The sequence below is a fragment of the Myotis myotis genome, unplaced genomic scaffold (assembly GCF_014108235.1).
Source record: "Myotis myotis isolate mMyoMyo1 unplaced genomic scaffold, mMyoMyo1.p scaffold_m19_p_13, whole genome shotgun sequence".
Lineage (NCBI taxonomy): Eukaryota > Metazoa > Chordata > Mammalia > Chiroptera > Vespertilionidae > Myotis > Myotis myotis.
Window position 1 is genome coordinate 38,248,688 of NW_023416317.1, and position 13,731 is coordinate 38,262,418.

A 13,731-nucleotide genomic window follows, 5' to 3' on the forward strand; every position below is an offset into this window, starting at 1 on the left:
CATTACATCTCACTCTGACCACAGCGGCGAGAGGATCTCACTTTTGAAGACTTCTGTGTCAGATTGGCCCACCCAAATAATCTAGAATAATCTCATCTCAAAATGTGTACTTTAAATGGAATCTGCAAAGTCCCGTTTGCCAGGAGAAGAAGTATATTCATGGATTCCCAGGGGTTAGGGCATGGGTATGTTTGAGGGATCTTCATTCTGCCTACCACACTCTGTGAATTCTAAATTTTCATATCACTCAAATTTTTCTAAGTATAATAATAAGTAAAACTGCATAATACCTAAGTAACCCAAGAGTAATAGCTCCCATTTACAACTACCGATGAGGAGAGGGAGGATAATGGCTTAGGTCAACTCATGCAGCTTTGACCAAGCACAGTGGCAAAGCCAATGCTTCACTCGAGACTCCCCTGGCTCCAGGTTCCATCTTCACTCTCTTACTTTTGTAAGTAATTTTTTCTCAGATATTTACACCTGGACTCAAAAAGCTTTACGAAATGAAGGTCATGAGGAAATGAAAGTGTGTGACTTAAAGCACTGTTTCTCAAACTTCAGTGTGTAATAGAGGGGGCTTGATACAATGCAGAGTGCCGGACCCCATCCCCAGAGTTTCTGCTGAAACATGGGTGGGGGCCTTGGGATATGCATTTCTGCAGGTACCTGGGGGTGCTGGTGCTGTTGGACCATACTTTGAGAACCACTGGCCTAGAAAATAGAAAGCCTGTGTTGGGGTGAGATTCTACTCTAGATGTTTTTCGCAGAAGGTGAACTTAAAAGAAAGGATTGAAGGAAAGGACAAATAAAAGGGTGCGGGGGGTGGGGGTGCAGAGAAAGAAGTCATTGAATATTATAGAGTCAGAGGGTTGGAGAGAAAAACTAATACATGAGTCTAACCCCTTGACCAGGACCTTTAAAAAAAAATTAAATTCTTTATTGTTTAAAGTATCACATAAGTCTCTTTTTTCTCCCATTGACCTCTCCCTGGCCACTCCCTCCCATTGACCTCTCCCTGACCACTCCCATCCCCCAGCACGTGCCCTCACCCCCTACTATCTGTGTCCATTGGTTATGCTCATATGCATGCATACAAGTCCTTTGGTTGCTCTCTTTCCCCCTTGACCAGAACCATTTGTTCAGGTAGTGACAGAGCTGGTATTAAAACCTGAATATTTACAGGTACAGACAAACTGATGAGAACAAGCATCACTTATGTTTAGCCTCTCCTGCATCTAACCCTGTAAGTGGATTTAATTGTCAACACTGCCTCCATTTTCATGTCAGTAGATAAGTGGAAGGCTGGTACCCTTGGTTGGTCTAATCAGTTGCTTAGAAAAACATTATGGAACAATTGGGGTATAAATAGAGAAATCTGTGTTTATTGCCATCATTTTATTAATTTAGGCTACGCATAAAATACACGCTATTTGAACAACAGGAGGATTTTGCTAAATTTTTTCTCCCAAAGAAGATCATTTTGGAGCAAGGTCTTGATGTGCTATTTCTCATGTTTCTCTTGAAAGTTCCCTGGCAAGGCACGTCCTCACAGCCTGGCTCCACTGAGTCTCTGGTTGGCACTAGAACAACCCTGAGAGAGACAGAAGGACCTGCTCTTCATCATCTTTTCAGAAACGATTTCAACTCTCTGGAGCTTGGCGGGAAGTCACGTCTTGACTTCATTATTTTCTGGCGTTGGCATTCTTTTTAAAGGTTTATTTAGGTTTATTGAGGTTTTATTGAGGTTTCTGAAATGCCTTCTCTGACACCAAAAATGGTCATCATCTGACCATAGCAGAAGCATAAGAACCTCGGAAACATTTGGAGTGAAATGTATGGCATGCCTTAGAACTGAGGCAGAAGGGGAAAGTGAGATGAGACAGATGTAAGAGCTATAGCTTACGCAGTGCATTTGTAGACGTCAGCAATGCTGAAATATGTAGCTTAAAGCAAATGTAGATCAGCAATGGCCTGAAATAACACTCTATTTCCTGGGATGATTCATTTTAAGAGCCTACTTATTGCATACATCGTTTCAAGATCATGGGCCTATTTTCCTCTATTATTGTTCATACATTAATATATTTTACCGGCTCTAAAAGTAGCCTGACATTTCCTAAAAAAGAAAAAAAAAGGCAAGGGGAAGGAGAGTTCACTCTCCTCTGAAGCACACAATGTCAAGTTTCCAACATGATAAGATTATCCTAACAACAATTGGTGTCTTTAATGTAAGGTCATCTAAAATGATATTTGGCCCTGGATTGCTGGTTTGAGTCAGAGACTAAATGGAACACGACGATGAGGCCAAAGCTTCATTGGAAAGGATACATGTCTTTCAGCCACATGGAGAGATAAGCACAGTGTCTGTGGCTCAACCACTGGAAGTCTCCCATTTGGTTTTCTGGCAGAAAGCTGCCTAAGAATTCTCTCTCTGTGGTGGTGTGTGTGGGATATACCCAAGGCTCAACTTTATTTCTGCGGCTTTGGGTGAGAATCTGAGCTGATTTAGAGCTCTTTGATTTGAAGGCAAAGCCACTCAGAGAGAGCAGCCGGGAATCATTCCATGGGATGCAGGTATCTCCTAGGCTGGTGTTAGAAAGATTGTAGGTTTCCAGCCTGTATATCCAGACCTCGCCGAGGAATCAAACAAATCACCTCTTCTTGGTAACATTCAAACAGGCTCTTCGTTTACTTGGCTAGTTCTGTTCCCTTCTTTTGCTAGTCATGTCATTCCTTTCATCCAGGAATAGTTCCAGGTATCTACTGAGGATATTTTCATGGGAAGACTGTGCAAAAAAAGGTATCCTACCCTCTGGCCCTCCCCTGCTTTAAAGTCATTTCTCCCCATCTTCAAGTGCCCACAGTTTATCATGGCAAACAAGAGAGTACATTCAAATGCCCCCCTACTGCCCTGCACCTTCATCATCAAGCAGTGGAAATAGCAACACATAGATTTTGTATTCCATCTGCAAGCCCCTCTGAGGCTGCATAGCACTTTAAAACTCCCGTCTGAACAGAGGTCATACGTATGATGGGGAAGACACAGGAATAAGAATTACCTATGTAAAAATAAATTTAAAATGAAAACCACTTTTATTGGGTATGGTCTCCAGAGGGAAATTCATCGAATTCTAAAGACAATAACTCCATCGCTTTCTTCACAGAGGTCACAAAAGGCTTATTCTGTTTAAGATTTGTTAAGACCTCCTGAGGTTGGCAGAGAGGATTATTATAATTATTGTTATTTTCTTATTCTAATTCAAATTATCTAGCATAATCTAAGTAATCATTTAAGTTTCAGATGTATTGTTAACATTTGTATAAAACTTGGGAGTTTTCAAATCTTTTTTGTGCATCATCAAATGTATTCTTCAAAATGACCCTAATAAATAATAATCCCAATTACATTAACATTATTTTACTCCACTTCTAAAATGAGGAATCTGAGGAACAGAGAGTGATATGGTTTGTCTAGGATCAGACAACTGCTGACAGAGTTGCCCTAAACCAGTGTTCTTTTCGCAACACCAGCAGTTCTAGATCCTACCTCCAGAGCTAACAAGCACCTGGAAAGTTTTTGAAAAAAGAAAAAAAAAATACCAATGTGCAGGCCTCAACCCAGAAAAATTAAATCAGAATATGTGAGGGTAGGGTCCAAGAATCAGTTATTTTTAGAAATTCCTGGGAGATTTAATGTGCAGCCAAGGGTGGGATTCATAGCACTAATCTGAATGACTTCCTTTAACATTGGAGCACAGGTTATTGTTTTAAATATATTTTTATTGATTTCAGAGAGGAAGGAGGAGAGAGAGAGAGATAGAAGCACCAATGATGAGAGAGAATCATTGATTAGCTGCCTCCTGCACGCCCTCCACTGGGGATTGAGCCCACATCCCAGGCATGTGCTCTGACTGGGAATCTAACTTTGACCTCCTGGTTCATAGGTCAGTGTTCAACCAGTGAGCCATGCTAGCTGGGCAGAGTACATATTATGTAATCAACTCAACATCTTGTGTTGATAGGCAAGCTAAAAGCAAAACATTTGGCATGCCATTTTTCATCTCCCAATCTCCTTCAGCAAGTGTTTTAGGTGAAGATATGATGAAAACAGTGGGATATTTAATATGAATAACTAAACCTTACAACAGCAGGAACAGCTATAAAGCAAACAAAGAGAAGGTCCTAACTAGCCGACTTTATTGAGTATTCTAGTTTCACCATTACCGTGTACCCTCACCACCCCTTCTCTTTGGAACAGTCGTTGGCATTAGCTTGACATGTACTCAAGAGAAAGCTGAAGTGACCAGTGGAATCTCAGTTCCTGACCAAATTTATATCAATACTTTTTTCTCTAGGTTAGTGACTACTGAAATGTGAACTTCATTCAACATGGCTCTGACCTTTATTTTATTGGTCATTCTAAATGCTCCTACAATTCCTAGTGAAACAGAAAGAATATTGTGGAAATATCAAGTCCATGCATTTACTCTGACCTCACTCCTCCTTTCAATCAGCCTCCTCGCTCTGAGACGCTTACCTCCTAAAATACAAGGTGAAATGGTCTGATATGGACTGGACTCTAGATTAGAAAACAAGATGTGGGGGGAATGAGGAAATTCACTAAATTCCATAGTCCCTTCTTTAGCTGATGGAGAGCTATACTTGGTAGGTGGAGAAGCAAAGTTTTACATAAAGGTGACCCAGGAAGAAAGAGTAGGTTTGAGGAAGACCCCTTCTGGTTGCTGAGAATGGAGAAAAGGGACCCAAAAAAAAAAATGGTAACAGAAGAAAGGCCTCAGATTATACTCCAATATCCCTACTTCAGTGTTTTGATACATTGTGATAGACTGCAGGGAAGTCAAGTGCTTCTTCCCTAGATGGGGCTTTTGAAGGAGAACCCTGTGTATTTATTCATATACTCATTCAACAATAGTTATTGAGTGCTTACTCTGTGCTGATTACTGTTGGAGGTGGCAGAGATAGAGCCACAAACAAAACAAACAGAAATGACATGCTGTTTCCGGCAGGTCTGCTTTGCACTCTTCGGCCTCACTCAGCTCCGGTGCAGGACTGAGGACAGAAGAGAGGAGCTTTGTTAGACCATTGACTTAAACCTGAAAGAAAGTTCTATCTATTGAATTACTCAGAGACTGAGTTGTTCAGAGAATCTAAACTATCAAGCTGGTCTGAGGTTGCTGAACTAAACTAATAGAAACATTTTGGTTCCCTTCTCCCAGAGGCAATGTTCTAGAACATCTATATATATATAAGCCTAAGCGACCAGGAGCCATGATGCGCACTGACCACCAGGGGGCAGATGCTCAATGCACAGGCATGGAAACATGGAACAGACTGATGAATCTCAAAGGGAAGAGGGGGAAGAGTGGGAAGAGATGAACCAAAGATCTTATATGCATACTAGAGGCCCGGTGCACAGTTCCCTCGGCCTGGCCTGTGGAGATTGGGCTGAAACTGGCAATCCGACATACCCTGAGGGGTCCCAGGTTGTGAGAGGGGGCAGGCCAGCCCAAGGGACCTCAGTGGTGCATGAATCTGTGCACTGGGCCTCTAGTATATTCATAATTCTAAAAAAAACACACATAAAGAAACAAAGCTATGTTTCTCAGCAAATGTGTTAGTAATTTTGAAACTCTGTTCTATTAGGAAACAAGGGACTATAGTAAGACAAGAGAGTATCTGGGAATAAGAAATGCCTGGGATAGAGTGTTGTCATTGCTCATTGTCAACATTGTGAAACCTAGGAGGCCTCAGAGGGTCAAGATCATCAGGAAATGAGTGATGTGGAGAAATGATATACTACTGTTGTTTATTTGTGCTAATGCATTTTCTAAAACCCTTTAGGCTGAGAACCAGAATTGTGTTCCTATTACAAAGATCAACTTCCTAGGGACAAGGGCAGGATACATAAGCTGCTCTGGTCGCCGAAAATGGGAAATGCCATGCTTGAAGGAGTTTGTGTGTATTCTAAATCACCGAAATGGCTGCTATGAGCTGCTATAAACTTCAAAAATCTCTCACGATTATGTGCAACCCACCTAGAGAAAGTGAAGAACAAATAACTTAAGTCTTCTGCCTAAGCATCATGAGCCACATCTCAGTTCTCATCCTTGTTAGACATCCATCTGTGTTTGACATTGTCTTACTTATATTTTACTCTGACTGGACTCTACCTTATCTGTCTTCAGGATCTCTAAATATACCATTAACAATTCTCTAATCAAGGGATTATACAGGGCATCTTCTAAAGATCTAAGAGCTTTGATAGAATATAACTACTACTTCTAAGAAGATTCCAGCATGTCAAGAATATCGTTTTTAAACTTTCCTTTTGCCCATTTCATGTCAGTTACATATCTACAGGGCTTGGCATCCTAAGTATAGCTCTATGCAATGAGATACTCAGTAGCATCCAACCTGGCTACTTTATTTTCTACTTACATATTCAGGAAAGAGCCTGAAGTATGAGGCAATGGGTACAGTGGATGCAATTCAGGGGTAATGATGATGAAAGTAAGCACTTCTCCTCTAGGGAAAGATCATCTTTCCCCCTGGTTCATTAATTGGTTAAAGACTTTGGATCTGCATAAAATGCCTTTAGCTGGTAATTAGCATGCAAATAAACACTGGCTCACAGGCCCAGAGTTTAAAAGAAATGAGGCTGGGCTTAAAAGGAATGCTGGAGGGAAGCATATTTTAAGAAAAATAAAATAACTTCCAAAGCACTAGTAATATTTGCTTTATGATGTTTTCCTTTCTAATCCTGTGAACCCCACCTTGAGAGTTGACTATTATTAACATTCGCCACTGAGGTCACTGGCATGAATTCTTTAAGAAATGGCCATTAAGAGAGAACATGCTGCTCCTGGGGCAGACCTGTGGGTTTTCCATTAGAAAATGAACGAAACATTTATATTTGATGCATAAAGCTAGGGCTTTATGCAACAGTATATTTTGCAAAAGTCCCTGCTATAAAGTCACTGCAGGGTTTCATACACTTGGAACCCCAATATCAACTCAGTATCTCAAAACCAACAATCACCTTTGTTTTTCCCAGGACAGGCTATACTATGAGACTATAACACATTAACCCCAGAATTCCAGCGATTTAACACAGCAGAGTTGATTTCTCAATCAGGCTCCTTTTCTAACGCAGATGAGCAGGGGTCACTCCCCACTGTGTCCCACAGGGACCCAGGCTGCTGGAGGCTCTGCCAATTTAGATGTAGCTGCACCTCCTGAAACACAAACACATGCTCTTTGAATGCTTTGCCCTAGAAGTGAGGCTTGGTCCTTCTGCTTGAGCCCATTGGCCAGCACTAGTCAGCAGGCCCCGCCTTACTAGAAAGGGCTGAGTAAGGAGGAGGGAACATGGTGAATATTACTGTAGGATTTTACTAAAATGCTACAGTGAAACCCTCACATCCTGCTTTGGTACAAAAAACTTGGTCAATCTTAGGGCCACCAAAATGGTTTTTCAGAATAAGAAGAAAATGTTGACAGTTTCACCAAAGTGATGTAATAAAAATGACTGTGGGGGGAGGGAGACAGTGCATCCCTCACTAGATTACTACCATGTGCTATTTAAAATGTAGTCTCCGTTGAATTCTACCAAAGTGCTTCTCATTCTAAATTTTAAAAATATATTACCTATTTTAATACTTTTTTCAATTTTTTATTATCTCCCTCCAAGGAGCTATTTTAGACATTTGTTTTCCTAACTAGCCCTTCATGAAATATTAATACTACAGATACTAGTATACTAGGTATCTGTTTCTGTACCATATGTATATCTGAGTTTTATGCATAAAAATGGTAAGGTCATGTTTTTCTTGTCTCCCAAGAACAAATTTTACCCCCTTGGGAGGTGATATCACTCCTCTTGAGAATGCATGATCTAAAGTTAGCAGAATACACAAGAAATTAATGTAGAATTTATAAAATTGATGTAGCTGATTTCATGTACTTGAGTTGGTTTTACCACATTTTATTGAGCAATATTTTTTTTCTTTTGAGCCATTAGGAATCGTGTACCTTCATCCCATTTTCCACATTTTCTTTTTTTGCCAATACTATGAATGCAGCATAACTTAATGATTCCAAGCACAGGCATGGAATCAAATGACAGGCTTGCAAATGCTACCACCCTCCTTAAGAGAGATCTTTGATCTTGGAGAAGTTACTTGGACTCTCTAGACCTCAGAGTTTGTTGTTCTTTTCCATTTTTGAATCAATAAATGGATCCTAGCAGAACCTATGTTTATAGCATTCTTTGAATAATAGATGTCAATGGTTTTGCACATTGCCTAGAACAATAATTCATGGTAAATATTCTTGTCACCGTTAGTGTTGATGCTCCTATGCTAATGTGGACCTATTTCATAGCTCCCAAATTCCAGAATTTTTTGGTGGGAAGGTAAGAAGCTGAAGCTAAAACTTCTCTTTTACAAGCCTTAATCCTGTGGCCTGATAGGCCTTAATGTTTGCTCATTGGCGGTGCTGCCTTCCTGGCTTCAGACCCCAAGGTCACCTAGGACTGTTAGTATTAGGTTTTGAACAAGGAGCCACAGGAATCGCTTTGGTTTGGGATGGGCCCAAATCTGTGCAGAAGGTCAATTTTTCCTTTTTTATGTTGTGGGCCCAAATGCCCTGCAAGTAATAAAACTGGAGGTTAGGACACATAGATTTTAAAGAAACTGTTTCCTGGCATCTGGGAGTTATGATTTCTGGTGTGGAGTCTCTAAATCCTATATAATAAAGAGGTAATATGCAAATTGACCATCACGCCCTCACACAAGATGGCTGCCCCCATGTGGGCATAAGATGGCTGCCCCCATGTAATCAAAATATGGCCACCACAAGATGGCTGGCAGGGGAGGGCAGTTGGGGGCAACCAGGCCAGCAGGGGAGGGCAGTTCGGGGGGACCAGGCCAGCAGGGGAGGGCAGTTGTGGGCGACCATGCAGGCAGGGGAGTGCAGTTAGGGATGCCCGGGCTGGCAGGGGAGGGCAGTTGGGGGTGACTGGGCTTGCAGGGGAGAGCAGTTGAGGGCAACCAGGCCTGCAGGGGAGGGAGGGCAGTTGGGAGAGAGACTAGGCCTGCAGGGGAGGGCAGTTGGGGGTGATCAGGCTGGCAGGGGAGCATTTAGGAGGTGATCAGGCTGGCAGGCAGAAGCAGTTAGGGGCAATCAGGCAGGCAGGCAGGTGAGTGGTTAGGAGCCAGCAGTCCCAGATTGTGAGAGGGTTGTCCGGTTTAGGTCTGATCCCACACATCCCCCAAGGGGTCCCAGATTGGAGAGGGTGCAGGATGGGCTGAGGGACACCCCTACCCCCTGCATGAATTTCATGCACTGGGCCTCTAGTTGAATTATAATATGAGTACTCCGAGGTCTAATATTAATTTTTAAAATGTCTGAGATACCCCAAAATACATTGCCATTTTCTCCCTAGCATTTGCCAGATACAGTCAAGACTAGATGGATTTGGATGGCTGGGATCCACATTTGCATTCTTTTTTCTTTTCCTTTTTAGCTAATGGAGTGGAAATTTGTTAAAAAGAACCTATCTCCATACCTTGGACTATTTCCAGTTGCTGCTGTAAATAAGGCTATAGGAAGGAATATAAATTGACATCTTTTGAAGTTGGGCACGGAGCATTAGCCCAGCTTCTTTGGGCAGATGCGAAAGATCGTAAAATGCCAGGAGTTTACGCGCACAGGATTGAATCGGAAATCTCTCAGCATAAAGAGCAAAAGTGGCAAGTGCAGATCAATTCACCTGGGGTTGATATGCACTTGCCTTTTTTGCTCCAACTCCCTTTCCTCCACATTCAGGTGAATGGGAAGAAGTTGATCAAAGAGGCTTGAGAAGTTATTGTAATTGGTATCTTACGAAAATCTCCCAGAATTGGATTTAGCCAGGGATATCGGTCACTCCCCTAGCGTGTGTGATGTCCCACGAGAAACATAGCAAGCCCCTGAGCTTGTGCCAACCAGTTCTCTTTAAGATCCAGATGATAAAGAAGGAAGGAGCTGGGATGGGCCTCTGTTTAGTGGATGGAAATACACTAGATTTTCCATTCTTTGCTACATAATAGATTTCCCCTGTATTAGCAGAAAAATTTGACCCGCTTCACATGAATACTTTAAAATAAATCAATGCAACTCGAAGTATTATTAGTATTTTAAAAATATGCAATGTCAAGTGTTACAAATAACATACTGTCTTATCTATGACCTGTAAATTGACCTTGGTACTTTGCTCTTGCTCTGGCATCTCTTTCTTCTGCCAGTCTCCTTCTGTATTTCTCATGTCAGTCTATTTATCAGGGCAGCTGCCTAGGGCATGGGAATTGCAATTCCACATAGTGGTGTTTTGTTTTTGTTTTTTGCTTAGTAAGAAATCTGTGAAAAATCCAGAGCAGCACTGAGGCAGTGGCAAAAAATTGGGGCACTGGACATTAAGCCCAGACACATTTAATAATTTACACAGAATTAATCAGGCACTGGGTTGTTTCTAAGACCTCTGATCAAGTAACTGTTACAGATACTATTTGCAAAATTGATACTTTGCTGGTAGACAAGCCAAGTATAGTAATATAATTAAATAGAAATTAAATTGAGGAAAAGGCATAATCATATTCTTATTAATATGTTAACTTTATAAAGATTATTTGCCTATTGCAGGCATTGAGCAAGATAACTAAGGCAAGTTAATTAGATTTCAAGTGAATTGCCACCATGTTAATTCATATTTTATAAGAATAGTAATTAAAATTTACTATGTTAAAGCTACCAGTATGTTATTTTATTATATCCCATACTAACTTTTCCTTATAAGTAATTTAAAAACATCATCTTAATGGATTTGTAAAAATGCAATAGTGTAACTGGACATTTATTGTTTAAAAAAATCCAGATTATGAAGTAAATTTTTATTACGCTTACAGTCATTCACAGCACAATTTTAATGATATAATACATTTCATCAGGGTATTTTTGGCAGCAACTTTGTGTTGCAAAGGACTTTCTATATGTGTTTAAATAAATATTGATTTGAATCTATTTCTATAATATTATTGATATTAAAAAAATATAATTTTCATGGTCTTTGGACTTGAATAGTAAGCCCGGGGGTACTGTAATATATCACAAGTTTTGTGGACTGGAATTTTATTTGGTCAGACCACCATACCAGTTGGCCAAATATTTTCCATGGGATCATTCTATGTCTTTCATCAAAGGATAATTATATGAAGGATGATGAGATAATATTAAAATGTGTGATGTCAGTCTTCCTTTCACAGGTGGACTCCCCTCTTGGCCACCTGTCATGTAGGGAAGAGAAATTTCACCTCTCTGTTGACTCGGGGTCTTAGCAGGGCCCTAGTAGTTGAGTCCAGTGTGAGTCCACTGAAAAACGCTGCATAGAAACAGGTAAGAAATCATATCCATGAGCTGTTAGTAAAATCAGCCTGAGATAGCAGATACCTTGCTGAGAATCTTCTGCAAAGAGTTCGTAATGCTGTGGTTGGAAAGACTCCCTCTTCTTTTGCCTCAGTGGGTGAGATCAATGAGGAAATATAGCACTTTTGGTCAAGGAAAGGTCTTCAACAGGTTTCCAATAACATTCTGAGGAATGCACTAAGGTTTCAACTTTCCAAATGAGGGAACAAAAGTGCAGCTTTATAATGTACATGGGCTAATCTTTCCCAACTTTCCAGCGAGGGATGCTGGTTACATTTCCCTTGTGATTGCTTGATATCAATGATTCTCAACTCTTGCTGTTGACACAAATTTTATCCACTTATTCGCATCTTACCTTCTGTGATTTAGGCTTTCTGCACTACTTTACTCAAGTGGACTTACAGTCTTATAGTGGATGTGCTAACTTGTGGTCATAATCATTCTTTGGGAATAAAGGATTTAATCTCTCGACCATCCAGCTTCAGCTTTCAACCCCCTCCAGGTACTGCTTAGAATCCAGAGCTATGCCACACCCAAAGTCCACTTCCAGGACAATCTGTAGCCAAAGACTCATCAGAGGTAAAATGAGTCCATAATCCAACACTGAAATAGGGAAGGCTTGGAGGGAACATCCCATCTTCACAACTCTCTGCAGGGTCATCTGCGACTTCCACCGAGATCACACTGAAGTTCAAGTTCTCACTTGGCCCAGTCTTACTGCTTGCCTTTGCCTTCCATAGGGAGTGCCCTTCCCTTCCAGCTCACTCCCCAATAAACTTGCTGCATATTAAAGCCCACCTCAGAGTCAGCTTCTCAGGGAAACAAATTGCACAATCCTTGTGCTGCTTCTAGATCTTGGATTTGCCATTATTTTGTGGAGATCAGAGAGTTAATTCCACATCCATCCTATTTTGTATTTTCATCTTGAACACACACTTCCTGAATGGCTTACATAAGTGAAAATAACAGTTGAATCTAGATGATAGGGTTAATCAAAGAGATCGAGTTTTCAGAGTTTAAGAGAGCCCTAATCTTAAAGGGCATTAGATAAATGAGGGAATCTTACAATGAGAGATAATTAGATTCAGATTTTGAATACATTAATTAGAAATCAGGGATTTGAATTTAAGTGATTATCTGAAAAAAAAAAAAAAAAAAGGAAGGAACATTTCCCTTTTTAATCTTCGGTGTTAGATAATTAGGTACAGGTCCCAGAGGAAAGTATGTTTTGCCTCAGAAGCTTCAATCAGCGGGTGACTGTGGGAGCAAATACATCAATTTTTCTGCAGGAAAAGAGGATTGGGCAAGTGAGAAAATTCCTCTCATAAATGCCACCCGTGTAGAACATTTATGCTCGTTACCCTCTATACATAATGAAGTCATTCACCGAACTTCTTAAGTGCCTTTTGGCTGAACACATCTCAGGAGAACCAGCGTGGAGCCAAGAAGAAAACAAAATTCTTCCATATTAATAACACTTTTGGAGACTTTTCATGAAAACTTTCCGAATGTTTGAAAAACAAACTCTTAGCTAGATTTTTATAAGGAGTTTTATTTTGGCATTCAGGCACTTTCTAAACAGTTCTGTAACCAGGAGGCCTCTTATCTAAGTTTCTGATGTAGATAAGATATCACACAATATCTGTTTTCCAAACTATATCCCGAGATTCAGGACATTTCGTTTCAACTTTTTTTTTGGTCATATGTTTCTGGTTACATTAAATCAGAAACCTATCTGGTCCCCTCTGAGCTCCTCAGATAATATTTACTGAAGCTTAGGAACTTAAGATCACCTAGTTTTTAAAGGAGAAGTCTCTAATAGCATGCATTAAGGAAAGTCATTGCCCTCTCTGTCCATGGAGAAGTCTCGATTTTGATGCGAATTTATTTGCTTTTTCACTTATTTTACTTCAATAATAGTATTGTGATGTCAAACCAAAATTATTAAGGGTGACCCTTGAAACCCAGCAAGTCTCCTTCCCCACTACCTGCTCCTTTTCTTCCTACATTTTTACTTTCTTCCTTGAATGTGTACTTTTGAGTCTATTGTCAACACTATTATTGCAAAGATTAGCACATTTGCCCATTCATCAAATATTTATTGTACATCTATTATGTGCCAAACATGTGTTAGAAATTTAGGATATATTTGTTAACCCAGCAGACATTTCCCTTCCCTAAAGGAACTTAATAATATAGGGGAGTAAAAACTTCCTTCTACCTTCCTAGTTTCTATGGTTATATAAT